A 14,403-nucleotide genomic window follows, 5' to 3' on the forward strand; every position below is an offset into this window, starting at 1 on the left:
TACATCCTAGGGTTTACATGTCCAAGTACCTATTAGGGGTTTAGCTCTCTATGGAGCAATACAAAATCAAAGATGAGCTCAAAAGAAAGTGCAAACAATCCACAAAGATAACCCCCTTTTGTCCCGTGATGATGGTCTCCAAGAGTCACTCCTCCTTCTCCTAAGACTCATCTGTCGAGCCTAGGGCACACCTCAGTGAATCGGTGTCATCGTTAGCTCCCCCAATAACTCACCTTTAAAGAAAATCGATGTTGAACAGCATAGAAGTAGTCCAAAACCTTGAAAAAATCTCCTCCAAACCCTAGCTGGGCTCCCTCACAATGATAGGAAAAAAGCCCCCCAATAACTCTTCAACCCGTCTACCATCTATTTAAACCCTTGAATCAGGAATCCACATGACCATGTGAAAAATCCACATGGCCATGTGGAATTTCCACACCCCCATATGGATTTTTAGCTTCACTAAAAATTACTCAAACGAACTCCAAATTCCATTTTGTTTTCTTCTAAGGCCACCTAGATAGACACACATCCTTATGGTAAGTCATGGGGCATTTCTTAAACCATGTGGAGAGCTTTTGAAATATTTAAACAACCCAGAATATGAACGTGTAACTGCCAATGTGCACTTCCACAACACAGATTTACTTGAACTCTTTAGAAGTTGGCACATACCCTCATGTACAATCATAGCTTGTATCTTGCTTGTTATGTTTCACAAAATAACTCCAAAAAGAACCTCCATGACCTATTTTTGTATTCTTTCTCCTCAACATGCCTTCACAACCCTAAATGCATAAAAGAACACAAGAACATAAGAATGAGCCATAAAACCTGATAAAAGCAATTTTCAATGTAAGTAAATCATATTAATTAATATGTATACACAAGCACTTATCAACAATCATCGTATAACACAGAGTGGTTCCATAAGCTTATCTGTTTTTTTTTATATAGTAGTCATTGAAAAAGGAAAAAAACTACAAAAATATATAAATGAATAAAATAATGAATATGTGCAAATAGGCTTATTTTCAGGTTGTTTATGTGGGAAAATAAGATTTAGACCCAAAAAAGGCGAGTCATTAATAGGAAGAAACAACAGTTAAAATCTATGGTACTTCTTATAATGTGATACATATCATCGCGTTATCATGGTTGAAGAGAAAAGATATAATTAATAAAAAAGCATGTGATGGAAATGATGTAAACAAAATTATATAATAAATCAAAAAAGAAATAGACAGAGGGGTTCCGAAAGTGACCTCCAGACTTTAACAAGACATTTGTTTAGCAAACACAGAAGAATGGGGATAAGGCCACCCACCATGTATGAAAAAAAGGCAAGAACAACAAATAAAACCACTTATTGTGCATATAACATATATATATTAAAAACACAAATAAAGGCTAACTTAACAGGTTGGACAAGTTTATAAAGCATCATATATTACATGTAAATTCAATGTGATATTTTTAAAGAAGAGAGAGAGAGAGAGAGAGAGAGAGAGAGAGAGAGAGAGAGAATTAGGGTTGAATAATTACCTCAAAAAAGTTGCTTAAACAAATTGAAGATCCTCGAAGTGCTCATACTTGATCCCATCCTTGGAAATTCTTCATGAGGAACCAACAAAAGTGGTATTTGTTTATGTAGACTTCTATGAGTCTTAATTACAATAGAGGATTTACAATACATCATAATGGATGATTTACACTACATCATAGTGCAGGATATACATTAAATGGTGTCTAATTACAGAAATGGCATGCAGAAACTACCTACACCCGTGTGATTTTCACAAGGTCACCCACAGGGGCGAGTCCACGCCCCTGTGTGCTTTCAGGAAAAACTTCCAATCTCTGCAGGACTTCACACGCCCATGTGGAAATTACCCACGGGCGTAGGAGGATTGCATGGTCGTTCACAGGGGCGAGTCCATGCCCCTGTGCCTTCTCTAGATGAGCTCGCAATACAAAACCACGGGCGTGTGTTAATTCCACACGCCCGTGTATTTTCTCTGGATGCCTTAGAAAATTATGCAGGCTCTGCAGAAAATTTCTGAACATGTTTACACACTCAGAGCCTGCCCCGATATGCAATTTATACCAGTGGAAAACATGAGAAATAGCTCAAATGACCAAAACTTCGCCAAATTCACATGAAAACACACGATGAACTTGAAAACCCAGGATAAAATCACACAGAAATATAAAACATCAAGACACCAACACTCAATAATTTATTCAAGCAACACTAAACTACCAAATTAAGAAAACAGTAAACACTTGGGTTGCCTCCCAAGAAGTGCTTGTTTAACGTCGCTTAGCTTGACGTACCTTGTCTTACCTCATGGGGGCTCATAGATGAAAGTTGCCCTCTTACCCATGGCTTGGAAACATGATGAGCAAAATCTCTTGAGGGTGGAGGGTGAATTGTTAGGCTTGGGACCGCCTAGCAATGATTCACCCAGTTTGTTCAGTTCACGCACGTCTTTAATAGCCTTGGAGTGTTTCTGGTGGCGTCTCCTATCCCTCTTCAATTTTCGGAGCACCTTCTTCAAGATCCCCAGGGTAGATGGTACTTCTTCCGTCGAACCAAGCATCATTACTTCTTCATTGTCCACCTCTTGGTCGAACAAGCCTTCGTATGGATCTAGATTGAACATTTCCTACATGTATTCATCAACAATCTCATTAGTAGCGTCTAGAAAATACAAAGTATCATCGAAATCAACATACCCTCAACCTCACGACCACTTCTCAAAGTGATCACCTTCACATGCTCTCTAGGGTTGGTCTCGGTATTACTCGGTAAGCTTCCATGTGGCCTTTCCGATAGAGACTTTGCAATCTGCCCCACTTGATTTTCAAGATTATGCAAAGAGGCGGTATGGTTGCGAAGTGTAGCCTCAACTGATTGAAATCTTATATCTGATGATTGTACAAACCTAGTTATGGCCTTCTCCAAATCATTCATTCGGGTCTCCAAACCTAAAACTCTGTTTTCCATGTTTGGGGCTTGCTGTTATTGTTGGAAACCCGGTGGCCCTATGGCCTTTTGTGGACCTTGGTTGCTCCACAAGAAATTAGGATGACTCTTCCAACCCAGATTGTAGGTATTGCTGTATGGATTTCCTTGATTCCTCATGCCATTACCCATAAAATCGATGTTCTCAACCGAAGATGCATCACCAATAGATATCGGGAAATCGGAGGGAGCATGTTCTCCACCACACCCGGTGCAAGTAATCACGGCCGCTACTCTGTTCGAAGTTAGAAGATCTAACTTCTTACTCAATGATTCCACTTGAGCCACCAATAAAGTCACTGCATCTATCTCATAGAGACCGGCCACCTTTTTCTTCTCCCTGGCATTCCATTGGTAGTTGTTTAACTCAATTTCTTCAATTAATTGACGGGCCTCACCGGGGGTCTTGCTACCTAAGGTACCTCCTACTATCGCATCCAAGAGTTGCCTTGTACTCAGATTCAGACCGTTGTAAAAGGTCTGAACAATCATCCACTCCGGGAATTTGTGTTGCGGGCACTTTCTCAGGAGTTCCTTGAACCTTTCCCAGGTCTCAAATAAAGACTCCAATTCCAACTATACAAAGGATGATATCTCATTCCTAAGCTTTGCATATTTTCCGAGAGGTAAATAACGTCCAAGAAAAGCTTCTGCCATCTCCTCCCATGTGGTAATTTATGCTCTAGGTAATGAGTGTAGCCACTACTTCGTTCTGCCTTTCAAGGAAAATGGGAAGGCTCTCAACTTGATGGCATCATCCGTTACCCCATTCATCTTCAGTCTATCACACACCTCAAGAAAGTTCTCTATATAACTGTTTGGATCCTCATCGGTCAAACCATTAAACTGCTCAGATTGTTGTAACATGTGGATGAATGTCGGCTTCAGCTCGAAGTTCTGAGTTGTAATCGGGGCACGCACAATGCTCGATTGTGTCCCCAATACTAAAGGTCTGGCATAATCGGATAATGTCCGCTACTACTCATTCTGTTCTACTATGTTTTCAAATTCTTCTACTTCCAAATCAGCTAGATTAGACTACTCTTACACAGGTTCTTTACCTTTTCTTCTAAGTCTACGTTCGAGCTCAGGATCTCCTTCAATTAGTATAGAGGGGTTCCCTCGGGTCATAACCTGGAGCTACACCCAAAAAGAAAGAAAAAGAAATCAAAACGATGATAGAATAAGAAAATATGAAATAGAATAAATAAATGAATAGCTAAGAAAAACAAAGTGCAAAGTATCTCTAAAACGCCTACTCCCCGGCAACAGCGCCAAAAACTTGACACGTTCGAATATGCGTGTAAACAGCAAGTGCACAGTGTCAAAGTAATAATCCCAAATGAGTGGATATCGTATCCACAGAGAGTAGGAAATAAAGACACTTAAGTTGTTTCTTAACTAATGTGGAAGATAAATAGTTATATGTGTGACAAGATTCAATTCTCAAAAGTAAAAACAACAAGAAATGGAGCACAAGTAAAGGAGAAGGTAAAGGCAATCGATAAAGATGGGGTACCCGGATATTATTCTCGCCTAGGACAATCGTTTCAAGTGCAAGAAACCTCTATTATGCTTCCTAATTAATGCAATAGTGAGTCGTGGAAATCCTTAATTACATAGTCCCAAATCTAAGGTCAACCATGCCTAACTCTATAACATTTCTCGGAGGAGAAATCGAACAATCTCAACATCTCACACTCGTATAGAATTGCAATAAGCTCTAGGGATTCCAAATGATAAACCCTATTCCTATATATAGACCTAACCCTTTGGTCCAAGTGAAAGATCCCTAGCCATTATTAAGCCCTAAATGCTAAAATCACTTCAACGCTTCACTCTGTTGCACTCGCAATTAAGCCCCAACGAAAGATCATCCCTTAGCCCATTCACTCTACTATGGCTGCAAAGAACTCTTGGAACGTGGAGGTAGGATAGATCACACCGGAGGGAAAGGGATACTCCGCCACCTCTCGACTCACCCTCTCAACCCTCTCCAATCTACCTTTGTCTAACTCTCATGGTGTGTTACTCACTCACAAGAGTTACCAAGAATAACTCTCAACCCTAGTGTCACTCTAGGGGAGTATTCATATAATCAAGCATACAAGATTGGAACTCACAATAAACATCAATTAATTGAAAGCATAATAAAGAGATTTAATGAAACGAATACATCCTAGGGTTCACAAATACCCAAGTACCCACTAGGGGTTTAGCTCTCCATGGATCTAGATACAATCAATTAAATTGAATGTAAAAATAAAGCATCCATAGAAAACCCCTCCTTAGTCATGGCGATGGTCTTATGGAGAGTCCTCTACTCGTTGTAAGGGTCCCTTTGTTCGGCCTAAGATACACCTCGCCGGATCCGTGTCGACGAAAGATCTCCCACTAACATTTTTCCAAATGGCGCACAATATCAGAGCCGTAGAACCTCTCCAAAGCCCTAGTCAATATCTCTCAAAACCCTAGCCGCCACCCTCTCTCAAGTTGGGGAAAAGATGGAGAAAAGAATGCTGAAATCGGGGCTGAAATCGGCTTTTAAAGGGCTGGAATCGGGAATCCACACGCCCGTGTGAGCGCCTCTGTGGATTTTTCACACGGGCGTGTGGAATTTCCACACGCTCGTGTGGATTCTCTGTTTTACTATTTTCTCGGCCGGCTGTGAATAGTGCTGGTACAGTATTCTTGCTACAATTTTTACTACAGTACTCTACTACAGTACCGGCCCAAAATGCTCCCAAATCCATGCTTTCATCGAGGTAACGCAAACGGGCACACGTTTACATCGTGGATCACTTTGCTTCTTCAATAATGGACATGTTGGTGGAGATCTTGTTCTATATGCACAAGTCAGAATGCTTGAATGTGACTGCCCTTATACCCCTCAAATAGTTGTGCTAACTTGAATACGAGGAGGTTCGCACACATTCCCGCATCTCGAACCCGACCTATGTCTTCGCATTTGAACCTTAGCAAGATTTCCTCCAAATTGGTGCATTATGACCCACATTGTCTTCTTTCTCTCATAATCAGTCTCACAACCCTACCTGCATGAAAGTAACATAAATACACACATATTAGCGTTAAAACCCAAGAAAAGTAATGTTCAACACAAGGAAAGAACACTTCATATTCTTATCGCACAAGCACTTATCACAGCCCTATTTAAGGGCGATTTCAGCCCCGATTTCAGAATTCTTTTCTCCATCTTTTCCCCAACTTGAGAGAGGGCTGCAGCTAGGGTTTAGAGATGTATTGGCTAGGGATTTGGAGAGGTTCTATGGCTCTAACATCGCGCTCCATTTGGAAGAAGGTTAGTGGGAGAGCTTTCGTCGGCACCGATCCAGTGAGGTGTATCCTAGGCCGGATAAAGGGACCCTTGGACGAGTAGAGGACTCTCCACAAGACCATCGCCATGACTATCAAGTCACACACAGTGTTGTGCGTCTGCCTTGTGGCTCTCCCCTGTGGAGGCACACGGGCGTGGGTAATTTCTGCACGCCCGTGCGGATGTACAGAACGCCAAGAGGCTCAAGTTCCTTTTAAAGGATCGTCGTTCCTCTTCATCCTAACATTCTCCATTTGTCTGAGAGCACTCTCACATCGTTTCCTGACCTTGCATTGCCGATTTGGAAGGATTTGTACTTGGTTTTCTGACCGATTCAAGGTTTTAAATCTCAACTTGTCGGTAAGCCCTAGCTTTTGTTTTGTTTTCTTTGCCAATTCTTGATCTTAATCGATGAAACTAGTTAGTAATGCTTCATCTCTACAATTAGAATGATTATGCATGTTTAGAACAAAGTTAGAAGCGATTTAATGGTGTATTTTCGGATTTTTGAGGTGCGGTCGTGCATCTTTTTCACGCCCCGTGGATCCACACGGGCGTGCGAAAATTCCACACGACCGTGTGGATTTCTGCAACATTACTTAATTAACTGGTTTGATCGATTTTCTTTCAAATTTTGCAGATTATGACACCTTGGTCAAAGAAGCAAGCCGAGAAATGGCCACGTGAGTCGTCTCCCCGAGTTCGAGAGCATGAGATTCACTATCCCCGAGCATCAGGCTCATTTTGAGCGTATGTCAAGACTACGGTTCGGACAAACTCGATTTCTGGACACAAGCATATTGAGAGATTTACAGCAGGAAGATGAGTTCACAGATGAGGTTGAGGATCTCGTTTCGGTGGGTGGATGGAAGCAGTTATTGTCGACCATGGAGCCAACCATTCGTGAGCTCACACTTGAGGTCTTAGCGTTATTCGAGTTCGATAGATCTTATGCGAGATTCAACAGCCTCGATGCCGTTCAGTTCAGAGCATTTGGACATTACCATAGTATGAGTATCACTCAGTTTTTAGTTCGGCTTGGCTTATACGAGGAGGCATATACAGACACTGAGGAGTATTCCCAATTACCGACAGATTACCCTGGAGCGTTAACCCCGCAGAGAGCTTACCGAGCATTGTGTGGTCAAGGCCAGTATGAGCCGGGGGTGTCTAAGGCCACGTGCCTTTCCTGACCTGCGTACCGATATTTACATGCCATTCTAAGCAGGTCAATGAATGGTCGTGGTGATAGCACTGGCGTTTTGAGCCGGCAGGAGCTTCTATACTTATATTCGATGGTGCAGCACATACTGATTAATCTAGGGCACATCATCGCAGAGTACATTCGACATCAAGGGTAGTATGCCAGATTGGGAGCGATCTTCTCAGACCCCTACATTATGAGACTAGTTTTGGGCATGGGTCTCTTGGATGCGATTCGCAGGGTCGAGAAGACGAGTACACCTGCACCCCTGAGTCTGGAGACGATGAGATTGATGGGTATGGTCCGCAGGGTTCGAATGGGAGTTTATGCTTTGGTTCTATCAGCTCCAGAGATAGTTGAGGATGAGGGTAATGATGCCGAGGCTTCTCAGCCTACTCCTGAGCCTCAGCCAGCACCGATGGAGACCGAGGCACCTCCGGTGGCAGAGGACCCACCCCTAGTACGCATGTTTTCACCATCTTGAGCCCATGATCGCTTTGAGAGACTCTAGAATGCTGTGGGGGTGATACGGACAGAGGTTACTGAGGTCTGAGCAGAGATTGCTAAGGTTCGGGTTACGCAGGCCGCATCAGTATACAGAGTTCATGCCATGTTTCGACATATTACAGCAGATTTTAGAGCGAGACGTCGCCTCGTCATTTGTCTTACAGCCGAGGAGTCCTCAGGCCCCTCCGGCATCACCATAACCACCTCCACCGGCACCCTTCGATCTAGTACCCGCAGCAGCAGAGGAGCCAGAGCGCGGTACCGACACTTGATTTATTTTCTTTTATTTTTAATACATTTTGCATTTCATTTTGGACTTGTATACTCATAAAGGACTTTCCTTCTGAGTTTATTTTTATTTTGTTGTCTCGAGTCGTATTCATTGCTTTATCTTTTATATACTCGAGTTGTTTTTGTTTTATTAAGCTTCACTGAACCCCCTTGTGTATGCGTGCAGATGGTATTGTCAATATGGGAATTGAGAACTAGTCAAGGACACGACCAAGGTGCTTTTGCACTTGGCCGTGTGTGCTTCACAACCTGTTGGAACATTACTCAAAAGGATTTAGCTCCATCAAATGGAAAACAAGGAGTCAGTGGAGTATTGTTTTGATTTTTTCTTCTACATTTGTTCTTAATTGATATACATTATGAGTGAGCTTGCATGTGTACATTGGGGACAATGTACAACTTAAGTGTAGGGAGAGTTTCATAGTGCACACATCTCTTTTATATTAGTTTTGACTGATATACATGCTCACATAGCCAATGGTGGTTCACCTTAGTTGTAATGATTGTATTCTTGAGTTTAGGAGAATTTTTAACATTGAATGTCTTCATGCTCTAGTTTTTGCTTGAATTTGTACGAATTTTTGCCCGATTAACACTTGTTGCACTACTCACTCTTTAAACTCTTTTGGAAACTCATGTTTGATGTTAAAGGGACTACTAATTGTTGTTTCTTTTGTTATTTGAAAAAAAAATGGTGAAATGTATAGAAAGAACAAAAATTAGTTTTTTTTTTAGTTGAGTTTGTTGGGTGGAAAGAGCTACCACCTATGAAGTATGAAGCTACTCTCATAAGTCGGATACTAGTTATGCCCTAATGAGAGAAAGAGCTATCTCATATGATGAGTGAAAGCTACCACTCCGGTAGAAAGATCTACCACCTCGAAAGTGTGAAAGCCACCTTAGCGGCCGCTTTGGAAAGGGCTACCTTAAAGGATGTGTGAAGCTACTACCATCTTTAAAATTTTGTTACTCGTTTGTAGATAAATAAGTCCCTTGTAGTTAGAACTTTGAGGAGTATACTTTGGGTTGTTTTGAGTGAGTTCACACACTTACATGATTTTGGGTTTGTTGTCCTTTTTTATTCAAGTTTTTAGCTAGAATATTGATTTGTCGTATTTAGTGTTGAAATCTCCCTTACTTGTAGAATGTTCTCTTTGTATGCTTTGGTGAACCTAAGGCCAAGCACTTCCAATATTTCCTTCATCTATACTTTAATGTTATAATTTTTGCTTGAGGACAAGCAAAAGCTTAAGTGTGGGGGAGTTTGATGAGAGCTTGTGTGATAAAAATACGAAGTGTTCTTTCCTTATGATGAGCATTACTTTTATTAGGTTTTAATGTTAATATGTGTGTATTTATGTTACTTTCATACAGATAGGGTTGTGAGGTCAAATATTAGAGAAAGAAGCCAATGTGGATCGTAAATGCACCAATTGGAGGAAATCTTGAGAAGGTTCAAACGCGAAGACATAAGACGGGTTCGAAATGCGGGAATGTGTGAAAACCTCCTCGTATTCAAGTTAGCACAACGATTTGGAGGGGCACAAGGGCAGTCACATTCAAGCGTTTCGGCTTTGTGCATGTATAGCAAGATCTCCACCAACATGTCTGATATTGAAGAAGCAAAGCGATCTATGACGTAAACGTGTGCCCGTTTACATTACCTCGATGAAAACATAGATTCGGGTGTTTCGAGCCAGTACTGTAGCAGGACACTGTAGCAAAACACTATAGCATGTACTGTTTACAGCCGGCCGAAGAAGGATGAAAACAGAGAATCCACACGTGCGTGTGGAAATTCAACACGCCCGTCCGAAAAATCCACAGGGGCAGCCACATGGGCGTGTGGATTCCCGATTCCAGCCCTATTTAAGGCCAATTTCATCTCTGATTTCAGAATTCTTTTCTCCATCTTTTCCTTAACTTGAGAGAAGGTTGTGGCTAGGGTTTCGAGAGATATTGGCTAGGGATTTGGAGAGGTTCTACGGCTCTGACATCGCGCTCCGTTTGGAAGAAGGTTAGTGGGAGAGCTATCGTGGGCATGGATCCAGCGAGGTGTATTCTAGGCCGGACAAAGGGACCCTTGGACGAGTAGAGGACTCTCCACAAGACTATCGCCATGACTATCGATGGGGTTTTCTATGGATTCTTTGCTTTTACACTTGATTTCATTTGATTGTAATTAGCTCCATGGAGAGCTAAACCCCCTAGTGGGTACTTGGGTATTTGTGAACCCTAGGATGTATTCGTTTTATTGAACCTCTTTGTTATGCTTTCAATTAATTGATTTTTATTTGAGTTCCAATCTTGAATGCTTGATTGTATGAATACTTCTTTAGAGTGACACTAGGGTTGAGAGTTTTTGTTGGTAATCCTTGTGAGTGAGTGACACACCACGAGAGTTAGACAAAGCTAGATTGGAGAGGGTTGAGAGAGTGAGTCGAGAGGTAGCGGAGCATCCCCTTTCCCCTCCGGTGTGATTTATTCTACCTCCATTTTCTCAAGTTCTTTGCAGTCATAGTAGAGTGAATGGGCTAAAAGATGACCTTCCGCTGGGGCTTAGTTGTGAGTGCAACGGAATGAAGCGTTGAAGTGATTTTAGCATCTAGGGCTTAATTGTAGCTAGGGACCTTCCACCTGGACCAAAGGGTTAGGTCTACATCTAGGAAGAGGATTTATCACTTGGAATCCCTAGAACTCATTGCAATTCCATACGAGTGCGAGGTTGAGAGGTTATTCAATTTCTCCTCCGGGACATGTATAGAGTTAGGCATGGTTGACCTTAGATTTGGGACCATGTATTTAAGAATCTCCACAATTCATTATTGTATCAATTAGGAAGTATAATAGAGGGTTCTTGCACTTAAAACAATTGTCCTAGGCGAAACAATATCCAGGTACCCCATTTATATCGATTGCCTTACTTTCTCCTTTACTTGTGCTCTCTTTCTTGTTCTTTTACTTTTGTTATTTCACATCTTGTCACACATATCACTATTCATCTTTTACTTAGTTAAGAAACAATTTAAGTGTTTTTATTCCCTACTCCCTGTGGATACGATACCCACTTATCCGAAATTTTATTACTTCGACAAACCCATTCACTTGCGGGACATACGCAAGGGGTGTTGTCATGTGATATTGTACTTATGAGCACCATAGCATTGGATCCGCCTTTAGCATTATAGTAGGTGATACCACATCACACCAACTCTTGTAGCATTAGAACCTCTTTTCACAAAAAAAAAAATCGAGAAATGTTGGTGGGGGCTATCAGAAATGATGTTTTGTCTTTAGTATAGATTGAAATTTAGTGGTTTATTTGGGAGTTAGAGGTAGGAATCATTTTGGCCAATTTGATGATGCTTGTAAATTCATAAGGTTCATGTGGCCTTTATAAAACGTTATTACATCTTTGGTTATGGATTTGTTGGTGTGCATGCATCCATTTAGGAAGTCGAGGAGGGAGTCCTGAGTCTGAACTTCACGAGCCTTGGGAAAGGTGTTGAAACAATGATTCAATAGGAATATGATTACTTGGGAATACCCCTAGTTTTTTTGTAGTTCATTATGCATTTTGGTAGTAAGATGTTGGAGCATTAAGAGAGTATTTCCATCTTTTTGTCCAAGTTGTGAGCTCAAATGGATCATTTGTATGTTTGTTTAAAGAACTACATACGGCTTTAATTCCTCTAGCTCTAAAGAGGATTGATGTACGCTTCCACAAGTGCATCGATCGTAACAAGTAGTAAAATGGTACCCGTGAGGGGTAGAATTGTCAAACCATAGGGACTGGGACTCCTAGTACTAATTACTCTTCTACTCTCTAGCTAGTCAACAAATGGGTTGGAAGTAATTAAACCTAAGAAAAATATATGAGAAAAATAAAAAGGACAAGTGGACAAAGGTTGGGTTGATGCAACAGTGAGAAGTAATACCCGGACTAATTCCTAAGTGCATTAGTGTACTGACTTACTTCTAATGACTATCAGGCATATTTTAAGGTTCTTATGTGTGCTCACATTAGTGTACTAACTTTCTTCTAATGTCATATCTATGGCTCTCAAGTACGTCAAGTTTTGCAATTGTAACAACGGGTCTTATCCACGTCAAGTTTTGCAATCATATAAGGCAATTACAACTATGGTAATCGACACACATCAAGTTTTACAACACAACCATGCAAATCAAACACATAAAGTTATATAACACAAGATTTAACATAAGAACACGATAAAACTCCATAGACACTGAAAACAAGTAAATTCAAAGTACACTAAGTAACATGGTTCATAAGCCCGGGGAACTGTAAAACAGTTAGCCCCTCAAAGGTTCACACAAATGAAGAAAGGGAAGAGATACAAAACAAAGAGAATTCATGACTCCCTCTTCCAAGAAAAATCTCCTCAAATGTGCTCCAAAGAACTTTTTCAATGGCTAAGCTTCACTCCTCAATGTGCCTTAAACTTTGCCTTGATCTCCCTAGAATGTGTGGTGAAGATTGGCCATGGCCTCCTTAGATTGTATCTAAGGCTTAAAAAGCACTTTCGGACGGAATATAGTCTAAACAAGGGCGTGCTTAGGCCATGCTTTTCTTTGGAATTCGGTAGAAAATGGCTAAGTTTCCAGGTAGTCAAAAACACAGGGAGAGTATGGTCATGATCTGCTCGTGTTCCCTAGAAGCACGCCCATGAAAGGAGCAGAGAAATCATGCTTTAGCTGTTTGGAGGAGTCTCTAGAATCCAGTGAAAAATACGGGGAAAGCACAGGCATGTTTAACCTGTGCTCCCCTTGGAACACAACTATGCTTGCGTTGTTACTCAACCCTCCTGAAACTAGCAATAAGCACAGCCAACAAGCATGACCGTGCTTAGGCAATGCTTAGCTTAAAAACTTAGGAATTGATATTCTTTTGCTGATTTTTGCATCGAAACTTCTTCTGTTGTTCTTAAACCTATCATTCTACACAATAGTAGAATATCCATAATAGCATCAAAATATATACAAACAATGCTAAATGACAAGAAAAACATAAATTGGAGGCAAATAAAATATGATATGTACTGTACATATCAAGGATATGTAGGCAATTTAATTCGTGCAACAAGTGAATTGATGGGTGTTTGTTTGACTGAATTTGAAAATCCTTGGATTTGAGAAATCCTTTGTTTGTTTCAAAGGATTTGAATTTCTTTTGTATTTTGAAATCCAAAAGTCATGGGATTATGGAATTCGGCCAAATTAACCGAATTCCAAAATCACATCCACTGAATCCCGCACATGACTTGCAAGTGAGGGATTCACAGGATTTCTAACGCCTCTAGAACCAATCGCTCTCCTCCTTCATCCAAGCTCCTCCTCCATCCCTTTCTTCATTTCTTGCCATCCTCATCTCTTCTCCCTCCATCTGTCCTCTAATCTCGATCTGCTCATCTCCCCGAGGTCACATCGATGGATTACCTCACATCTCTCTTTACTTCCTTATCGGTTCATGGATCTTACACTTCTATTTTTCAAGTTCTTCTCTGTGGTGAGAACGAAGGAGAAGATCTGGGCTATCAGGGTTGTTGAGTGGAAACCATGTCATTGGTGGAGGGATCAGCCTTAGCTGGTTAGTAATTACTCAGATGTTAAGGTTTGGAGATTTTATTTTTTACCTTTTTGTTTGATTTTCCTAAATGCACGATGACTGGTTTTTAATTTTCTAAATTTTTTTTGGTTTTATTTGATATTTAGATTTAAGTTTTGAGATATTTTATGATTAATTAGTTTTCTTAGAAGTTGATAAAGAGGGCATTGTTGGCCGACCAACAACGGTGAATATTCTCATCTTCTTTTGATTGTTCGTCTTCTATTCCTCCATCTTCTTCTCCACTTTTTGTGGGTTGGTGTTTATTTTTTTGAATTTTTTGGGCTTTCGGTGATCTTTAATTTTGGGTTTTGAGTGATCTTACCATCAATTGGCTATCAAGAAGTTGATGAAGAGTGTGTTGTTGCCCAAGTAGCAATAGTGAGAACTCTCATCTTCTTCTTGCTTTT

At 40.9% G+C, this 14,403-nt stretch overlaps 1 non-coding gene across 1 annotated transcript; it reads left to right on the plus strand.

Annotated features, from left to right (window-relative positions):
- Window positions 1–3,530: 3,530 nt before the first annotated feature.
- Window positions 3,531–3,637, plus strand: LOC120266046. The gene has a single exon (XR_005537890.1). It is a non-coding gene; the product is annotated as a small nucleolar RNA R71 (small nucleolar RNA).
- Window positions 3,638–14,403: the final 10,766 nt, after the last annotated feature.

Source organism: Dioscorea cayenensis, chromosome 7, assembly GCF_009730915.1.
Source record: "Dioscorea cayenensis subsp. rotundata cultivar TDr96_F1 chromosome 7, TDr96_F1_v2_PseudoChromosome.rev07_lg8_w22 25.fasta, whole genome shotgun sequence".
Classification (NCBI taxonomy): domain Eukaryota; kingdom Viridiplantae; phylum Streptophyta; class Magnoliopsida; order Dioscoreales; family Dioscoreaceae; genus Dioscorea; species Dioscorea cayenensis.